The sequence below is a fragment of the Benincasa hispida genome, chromosome 2 (genome assembly GCF_027475165.1).
Source record: "Benincasa hispida cultivar pf3 chromosome 2, pf3_genome.v1.1, whole genome shotgun sequence".
Taxonomy (NCBI): domain Eukaryota; kingdom Viridiplantae; phylum Streptophyta; class Magnoliopsida; order Cucurbitales; family Cucurbitaceae; genus Benincasa; species Benincasa hispida.
The window spans coordinates 68,046,795-68,056,776 of NC_143479.1; positions in this window are offsets into that span (position 1 = coordinate 68,046,795).

Consider the following 9,982-nt stretch of genomic DNA (forward strand, 5'->3'; position numbering starts at 1 on the left):
TTTTCTATTTATAAGAATTTTCCACATAAAAAATGTACCAGCTTTCTCAAATTTTCCACAATTAATTAAATTTCATGGAAATTGCTTACTAAATTAGGAATTCTAATATATCCTTCCATTGGGTTTAAGGCATGATGAGAGTGATATGAATGTGTCAACTAGTTCAAATGTCTCAGTACAGTTACTAATCTCTCTTCCTCTCTAATATGTTTTGTGTAAAAAAATTAATTTTGTTAAAAAAATTTATGAAATATGTATTCAAATTATGAAAAAAGTCCTTTTTAAAAAAATAATGGTTATTATATTACCCTATATTTTTCTATGGTCTTATTTTAGTATTAAATAAATATTGTGGTATATTTTAAATTCTAAAATAGATGTTTCTGTCGAATAAGAAATTTAAACGAATCAAAAGTTGTCACGTCATTACAACAAAAGTTCAAGCTTATTATGGAAATTTTAAATTGGCTCGAGTCGTGTAATTAAAATCGCTCGGACCCAACTCAATTCATGCTAATGGTAAAAATTTAGGTCCAAGCCCAACTTTGGGCCCAAAGCCCATATAAGGCCCATGGAGAACCTTTATAAATAGAGGCCTTACCCATTCATTTTAAAACATTGTGGTATATTTTAAATTGTAAAATAGATATTTATATTGAATGAGAAAATTCGCCGAATTACAAGTTGCCACGTCATTACAACAAAAGCCTAAGCTTATTGTGGAAATTATAAATTGGGTCAGGTCGTGTAAATAAAATCACTCAGGTCCAACCCAATTCAAGTTGATGGTAAAAATTTAGGTCCAAGCCCAATTTTTGACCCAAATTGGGCCGAAGTCCATGTAAGGCCCATGAAGAACCTCTACAAAAGAGGTCTTAACCCTTTATTTTACGAGGGAGATTGGAAACTCTAAAGATAGGAGGCTCTGAAGATTAGAAGCTCTATAAAGATTGAAGTTCTGAAGAATTGAAGATCGAGGCTCCAAAGCTTTCAAGTTCTGAAGACTTAAGCTCCAAAATTCTCAAGCTCCAAAGATCGAATCTCCCAAGATTTAAACTACTAAAGACTGAAGCTCCCAATTTCTCATGCTCCCAAGTTCTCAAACTCCAAAGTTTGAAGCTCCCAAGTTCTCAAGTTCCAAAGTTTGAAGCTCTCAAGCTTAAAGACTAGAAGATTGAAGTTCTAAAGGTTGATCCAAGACGATAAACAAGCAAGAAGCTGATCCAAACTAATCAACAACATCAACAAGACCAAAGACCGATCTTCTAAGAAGATCAACAAACCCAAAGGTAGATCCTTTAAGAAGATCAATGAGCCTAAAGGCTGATCTTCTAAGAAGATGAACAAGCCCAAAGGCTGATCTTCCAAGAAGATCATTGAGCCTAAAAGTCCATCATCCAAGTAGATCAACAAGCTTAACATTAGAGTTTACTTTTTCGAGAGAAAACTTCAAAGGGTTATGTATTAGAGATTGTACTCACTAGACTAAAATTAATACAAATACAAAATTTTAATTCCACGAATTAAATTTCTCAAGAAATCCAGTGTGAACAAAATTGGCACACCTAGTGGGTGTTGAGTTTTATGTCCTAAAACCCGTGGTTTGTAAACAATAAACTTATTCTGTTATCAATAAAGATGTTATTGATGTTTTATTCAATAAAGTGGTTATTGAATGTATGAATTACTCATTTCGTTTTAGAAAGAACCCAAATCCAGTAAACTAAATATCCATGACTATTATATGAATACTTGAACTTTATGTGGCGACATAAGGGTGGATCAAGTTCAGTAAATAGCCAAAACTGTCTATAGTATACAAATAAGTCTGGGTACCTTATTTTTTGTAACACTATTGGATGCGGCCCACTTTGTAGTTGTTACAATTTGTTGTAAAGTGCTACAAACGACGTGATCTTGATTTGTTATGTATTGACATGAAGAGCGGGGGCGTCCTATGCAATGAGTTTACATATGGTCGGACCAAGAAATAAGTCACTCTTATTTTATAACGTTGTTTATTGTTTAAGACTAGCTATTTCAAAGCCATGACCTAGGTAACTTGACCTTAATCCTAAGTTAACTATGAACTCCTGTTTATTCGGGATTATCCTAGGATTTTTATGGGTGAGAGTTGGCTCAACAACGTCAGCTCAATAAGCCTCCCATTTCAGGGGTAAGACCAGGTAGATAGCTGGGGACATAGGGTGCAAAACGAAATTTGGTCCTACCTGCTTTTAGGCATACTAGAGAGGTTGTTCTCTTAAGTGCTGACTCCAGATCTTGAACAAGGGACCCCACCTCCTCATTAGCCCGAGATGGACTCAGTTTATTGATTGGATCACAAACCAATTGTTCATTAGAGGATAAGTTGGACTTAAGGAGCAAAATATAATCTCAGGGTAAAACAACTTTTGACTCGGCTATAATTACGAACAACCTGTGAAGGGTTAACTTACTAATCATGGTTATATCAAGTGGACACAATATATCTACACTAAAAGTAGTGCAACTACTGGGCTTTAGTGGAGTGACCTGGTAGTTAACGAATGGTGGTTAATTAGGTTAAAGAGTTTCGTCAGTTAATCTCGGATCGTGGAAACCCATGATCTGTAGGTCTATGAGATCCCCCTACTAGCTCATATCGGACTAAACTTTAAATAGTGTGACGAATGAATTTGAAGTAATATATACGATATATATAACCTAATGTTTAATTGTGAATTAAACATAAAGAGAGAGAAAATAGAGATATTTAAATAATATTTAAATATCAAGATTATGAATAGGGATTCATATTCATTGGGATTAGTGTTGGATTTAATATTAAATTAATTTTAAAAATAACTATTAAAATTAATTTTGAAATTAAATGGAATTGGTCAAATTGCATTAAAAGTCAAAATTGTTGACTAGATAAAAAATGCAATGAAAGTCAAAATGTCGACTTTTGACTTTGAAAGTCAAAAAGTCAAATTTGTTGACTTTGAACTTTGAGAGTCAAATTTTAACATTTGACCAAGTTAGTGGAAAGACCCAACAATTGTGAGTGAGAAATGCCAACATTTGCATTTTCAAGTGTTGTCTTCAATTGAAGACACTTATCCCACTAATCCTACTTTGAGTTAGTGGATGTTTTAGTGTTAAATCTCGTCAAACTCAAAATTGCATGTTTTGCATGAAATGGTCTTTAAGAAGAAAATATTTTTTAAATTTTAATCTTCTTGGCCAAGTGGGATCTAATGAGATTATTTGATAATCTCAACCCTTATTTTCTTTCAAATAATTAGCCTTTTCCTATCCAAATTAATCACTCATCGGATCCCACCATCCCATTCTAAGGTCGGAGAATAGTCGGGAAGACTCTCATGGTAGTCTACGAACCCTTCATGAGGAGATTATAGCTGATTTGGAGAAAACTTGAGTCTATAGAGGTTGTATATCTTCTATCCCTTTGTAATTCATTTAATTGCATGTTTATTCTTTGAAATTAACTTAAGTAGAGTACTTTAGACCCGTTTTTCCTTCCGTTGCACATGTGTTCGTTCCATCAGTGGGACCATCTCTACCTTTCATCTCTTTCTCCATAACAAAAAGAAGTCACACACATAAAAACAACAATTCCAAAACTTTATGCGATGTTTACACAAGAATAATTACTCCAAATCGTTCCAAAGAAATTCAACGATTTGAAGAGCCGCCACCCTTTGAGGTCATAGAGAATATACGAGAGCAACTGTCGAAAGCAACAAATAGAAAGATTGTCAACAAAGAGAATCCATTGTCTAATGAAGTCACTTCATTTTCTAAACAATAAGGCAAAGAAGCTTCAAAACCTAATCTATGTTAATCATGATGACATGTATGGGTGTAGATGAAGAAAGAATCATTGAACTAGAAAAAAAGGTGAACATGCTAATGAAGACAATCGAAGCGAGAGATTATGAAATCAAGTCTCTAAAGAACCACATTGAAAGTTGTGATATTGCTAAATCAAGCCAAGTACCTGTTGTTTAGGATAACAATAAATGGAAGACAATCTTGCAATAAAACCAACAACAATCAACAATTACTTCGTTATCAGTACAACAATTGCAAGATATGATCACAAACTCTATTAGGGCCTAATATGGTGGTTCTTCTCAAAATTCTCTCTTGTATTGTTGTGTTCAATGCGGTTAACATAAACTGTTAAAGAATTACTATGTGCTGAACTAACTATGCACCAAGTTGTAGTTAATCATGCACTGATCACAAGTTTTCTTATAGTTTGCCAAGTATAAATAAACTACAAGTTTCTTAGTGTGAGCCGAGGTCGAACTCAGGGATTTGTAACTATGTATGTTTGGAAAGTAGCGTGTATGCGGCAAGGACTAAAGTAATTATAGTAGAGTCAAAAGTCATGCAATTAAAGAAACTATGCGATGAAATTATCTAAACAGGAAATGAATGCTTTGAGTTTAATTCAAAGAAAACATAGATAAACAACAGCTTTAACATGTGTAAACAATGTATGGGGAAGCAGGGTTTGGAGAAAGTCTATGCCTAGTTCCTAAGTTTAGCTTCAAGGGTAATCCAGGCTCGCAACATTTGTTCATCGCACACCTCTCAATGGCTAGCCACATTTGTCATATCTTAATGATGCATGAATAATGTTGCATTGAACATAAGGTTGTTTTTATCTCTATAAATACTTCTTATTTTGCTTAGTGATATCCACAACTACTTACCCTCTCGGGTAGTTGGTTATAGCTACTTGACTCAATGAGTGATCATAGACATGCATTTAAATAGTCATACACTAAGCAAACAAGATTAACCCTTAAAGACTCAACTTATTTTATAGCATTAAACTCCCCCACTATCTCATTGAGATTAGTTACTATTTGTAAATGCAAAAGTGATGATAAGGATAGAAGAGATAATGGGAGTAGACTTGATGATATATAGATCGAAATAGAAGTGTTGTTTACAAAATTATTACTTTCTTAAGTACACAATCTAACACAATAGTAAGATAAGAAGAAAATGATGATAGGTCAGTTCTAGAAATCTCTTGCGTCAAACAGATGGAATGTCAAGGCTGCTAGTGACAAAATGGTGGTATGGATTGGAAAAGGCCCTCTCAAGCTCTTTCTCCGACGAAGTTTCGGCAGTAGTCGAAGGTGATTTTTTTTTGGGAGTGAAGGATTCTCCGATAAATGCTCATTTGTGCTCTTGCTCGGGATCACAAAATTCTTAGAAAAATTTCAAATCCTTTTGACATTGGCATCAAGGCTCTATTATAGAGCCACCCGCTGATAAATTTAGGGATCCCACAATGATTAGTCGTTATCCCTGACTAGGTAGGTGAGAATGTCAGCGCTATTATCATGGTCATCATTTTAAGTTGTGACAGAATATCCACCGAGATTACGTTCGAGATCTCAAAGCATGCGATCAATCGTTTCTTCTTTGGGTGTGAGCTTGATGCATGCGGATTGTTCCTACAATCAACTGCAAAATATAGCACTTCTGCATAGATTAACTCATGATATGTGGTCAACAAGGATTTTAAATGTACTTCAGCGCAAATATATTTTTAAGCATGAATTCCTAGTATTATAATGCATATTTTGATTATCTAACCTCATTATTCTAAGAAAAAGACTATAATAACGTGCATTTCTACAAGTTATCACACCCTCAATTTAGAATAATGCTTATCCTCAAGTATATCTTATACTAAGGAAATTCAAATTTATTCTACACCTCTAAGCTACGATGGCTAGCTTTTCAGATTGCTTCTCGCTTGCACTCTTTTCTCAAGCCACACAATTCTCTTTGGCCCGGTCACTTCTTAAAGAAATATTTTCTTAATTTCAATCTGGTAGACATTCACTCATAAACCTTTTTCTAATTTCAAACACTTTTGTATCCCATTTTTTCTTTTGTGATGTGTTTGTTTTGAAAAGAAAAGCAGTTTTGACACTTTGTTACTTATTCAAATTATAGCAAGGTGTTGAACTTGGTTATGCCCTACGTTTTGGCTTTCCCTCATGGATGTCATGCGAATATCTAACTATGGTTGTGTGCCAAGTTTAACTCAACTCTTATCTTAGCTAAGTTTAACTTTTTTCAGACATTGGAGTTTTGTTTATTAAATGTTACGTACATTGCGCTGATCCTAGTTACCTACCTTCGTTTTGGCTTACCTGCATGTGTGTCATGCAATGTATCCAACTACGAGCAAGTTCCTTTAACAACTTAACTCTAATCAGATTGGGTTTTTTCCTTGCGCTGACAGTGGAGTTCATTATTGGTAATTTTTTTAAAAAAAGTAAGATGATGTATGTAATCACAATATATAAGTTAAATGCATCTGCTCAAACCTTTTCCACCTTCAAATTTTTTAGAGTAGTAAGGTCCTCATTGTTGAAAAACTTAAAACAAATTTATTCAAAAATTTTGAAAAATAGGTTTGAGCAAAGGCATTCGAGCAAAAAAATTGAGACTGTCAAATGGTGAAGATGGTACTAAGGCCAAGAGAGGAAGCGACTTTTAGTTAGTGGACTTAGTGAATCGACATAGGTATCATAAAAGTTGCTAATTTATCAATGCACAAAAAGACATAAGATAACAAAGAATTTTTAAATGATAAGAGATGAAAAATAACAAGGGAAGTCAAATAAAAGTAGAATAATGAGCCCAAATAATCATAGAATTCATTTCATTAAAAGACTGGAATGTGCTGAATTACAAAATACATAAATTAGGGCAAGAGAAACAAAAGATAAAGAGAATCCATTTCTAAGACAACAACCCCAAATTTATTATTGCACTGGAGGGTCATCATTCCTACATTCAAAAGTAGGATTTGAAGCATCATAGAAGTGTAGGGGCTGGCAGAGATGAGGAGAGACAGCAGAATCATGGAGATAGGCAGTTAAGAAATTGAAGTACTCATGGTTCTGTAGGGTTTGGATGGATAGATATTGGTGCATGATAGAGACATCTCGTTGTAGGGAGTTGATCGGGCCAAAAATGATGTTGTTAATTTCAAGATTAACCTAAAACAAATAAAGCTTGTAAAACACGTACAATTACAAATACTAACACGCAATAATAGTGGAAACACGAGATCAATCCTCAGGGAACCTCTTTTATTTAGTAAACTTGACTCTTGAATTCCAAAATGTGTGTGTTTTGGGGGGGGGGGGGGGGGGGAGGTTTGTTGGATTTTTATAAACAAAGTAAAACTAAAACAAGAAGTGATATGAATTTTGTAAGAGACTAAGAACAGGAAGCATAAAAGAATTCTTGCTAAGATTTCAATGTAAAAGATCTTGGAGAATTATGTTGGTTAGCCTATTCAATCACTGGCTTAATTGTACTTATGAAATTTAATCATTCCATAACCTATTAGAGACATGCCCTAAAGTCCCAATTAGTTAATAACCTAAAATTGTCAATTAACCCTAATTTAGTTCTAAGATGCTTCCTTAAGACATTCCACATCAAATGCCTAAATTGTATGAATTCTAAGGTTTTCCAGGCTATGACATGCTCGAAATACTATAGAGTCATTTTCAAGAATGATTTATTTGAATGTTCTAAACTAGTCATGCTTTTAAAAAAAATATGAAAGAAAGTCTAAATTTTCATTCAAGATTTCTAGTTCTTGCAATTTATTTACAATTACGCAATAGCCTTGTAAATTTTGCATACAAAAACCTAACAATTTTGAGGTGTCAACTCATTTCCAAGATTGAAATTAAAATCAAGAACATTCAAGAAAAATCATTTAAATAAGATGAAAATACAAGAAAAAGCCTCAAGAATTACTAACCTAATAATTTCTCCAAAAAAGAAGATTACATAGCCATGAAGTGGTAGGATCTTGAACAAATCCATTGATTCTTGAAAGAATTTGTACAAAGATTGAAGAGATTTATAGAAAGAATGATGAAAAGTCCAGAAGAATGCTCTCAAAATTGTATGGAAAAATGGTCTCTCCCCCCTATATCTTTAAAAAAAATTCTAAAAAATTTAATTTTTATAGTGTAGGTCGCAGCATTGTGACATTATTATGACGCTCACTTGTGCAAAAAGGTGCGTACACGGATTTTTTTATTTTTCCATCAATATTCTTAGCGTTGCAACGTTGAAGGAGGCATTGCGACGCTCCCCTGTTTCTCAACTACTACCTTTTAACGTCAAGGTAGCATTGAGCTTAAGCTTAGCATGAGTGTTGCGACGTTCCGACTTTGACATGAAGCGAGCGAGTTTGTTTCAACTAAGGGTTAAATTGGTAATTTTAGAAAATTCTTCTTCTTAATTGATTCATTGTTTATTTTTACTCCTATTAGCTCCAAACTTCTTCTAATCACTCTAAGATTCCCAGAAATGGAATTAACCTATAAATTCATCATTTTAAGCACATGAGTGGTATAGAATTAGAGGATTTATGCATTAAAACTCAACTATTCTCAAGACCTACACAAACAATTGATTGTCAACTATTTGCTTAGCAGTCAAAGAAGCATTGATAAAAGCAAGCATTTAGAAACATAAAACTTAATAACAAAGAATTAAAACTTATTTTGAAAACAAAACTATTTTCTAATAAAATTAGGAAAGAAAGGATTGCAATGCTTTAGTTTATTTAAGAATGCAGGCTAGTGGAAAGGTTTTTATCTAACTCTTAATCCATTTTTGCCCTATACTAGCCCAGTTATCGGTTTAAGATATACCTGTTGGGAATGGCCTAAACTCGCAGGTCGTAAATGTTGTTAACATATTCTATTTATCAATAAAAATGTTGTTGAGTTTTTATTCAATAAATTACTATTGATATTGCATCCTTCTATGAAAATCCAATAAACGAATCCATGGCTATAACATAAATATATTAACTATTATGTGGTAACATAAAAATGGATCAAGTTTTAGTTGTAGCCAAAATGGTCTATAAGTATACGGATGAAATTGGGTACCTCATCCTAGTGACACTATTGGATGCGGCCCATTTTATATATTGATACCAATGATGTGATCCAAAACTCATTCATGTAGAGACATGTGAGTGGGAGCATCCTATATGCAATGAGTTTGCATAAGACCGGACCTCGAAATAGTCACTTTTCCTTATAACAACCATTTACTGTCAAAACTGACTATCTCAAACTGAATAACTTAGGGTAACTCGATCTTAATCCTGAGCTAACTATAAATTCCTGTTTATTCGAGATTATCCTTTGATTTGCATATATGAGAGTAGTCCAACAACACTGCTCAATAAGCCTCCCATTTTGAGGATAAGACCGGATAGATAGCTGGGGAGATAACTCTGCGATATGGAATTCACTCCTACCTATTTTGGGATTAGTAAATTGAGCAATCTTGATAATTAGGGTTTCTATTTATTGTATTCGATACAATTAAAAGTTTAATTTTACGAAATTAAACGAAATTGGAGAAATGATTAATGTTTAAATATAATTTAAATATTAATTAAATTAATTTTGTTTTGATGGAATTGATTTTTATTAATTCAATATTAAATATTAAATTATTTTTAATTAAAAAGGTTAATTAATTAGTTTTATTTATAAATTAATTAATTGAATTAATTTTATAAAACTAATAAAATAAGTTTAATTTACAAAATTGCTTTTTGAAATCATTTTGTGGAAAAACTTTTTGAAAATTGATTTTGAAAGTGGAGATTTTCAAAATGTTGGAAATCTACACTAAGTCTTCAACTACCTTATTCATTTCTCCATTTTCTCAATCAAGTAGAAGTTGCCTTCATGCAAACCATATATTTGTATGGTGTAAGCTCTATAAATTGAAGTGTTGAAATGAATTATGATTGATGCTCACTGAGAACTTCAATTGAAACTCTACAGAAATCACCAATTCCTCTTCATATCTTATATACTTCCAGCTCAATTTAATGTTTCCACCACATAATGCTTGCAAGAGAATAGTAAAGAAGATC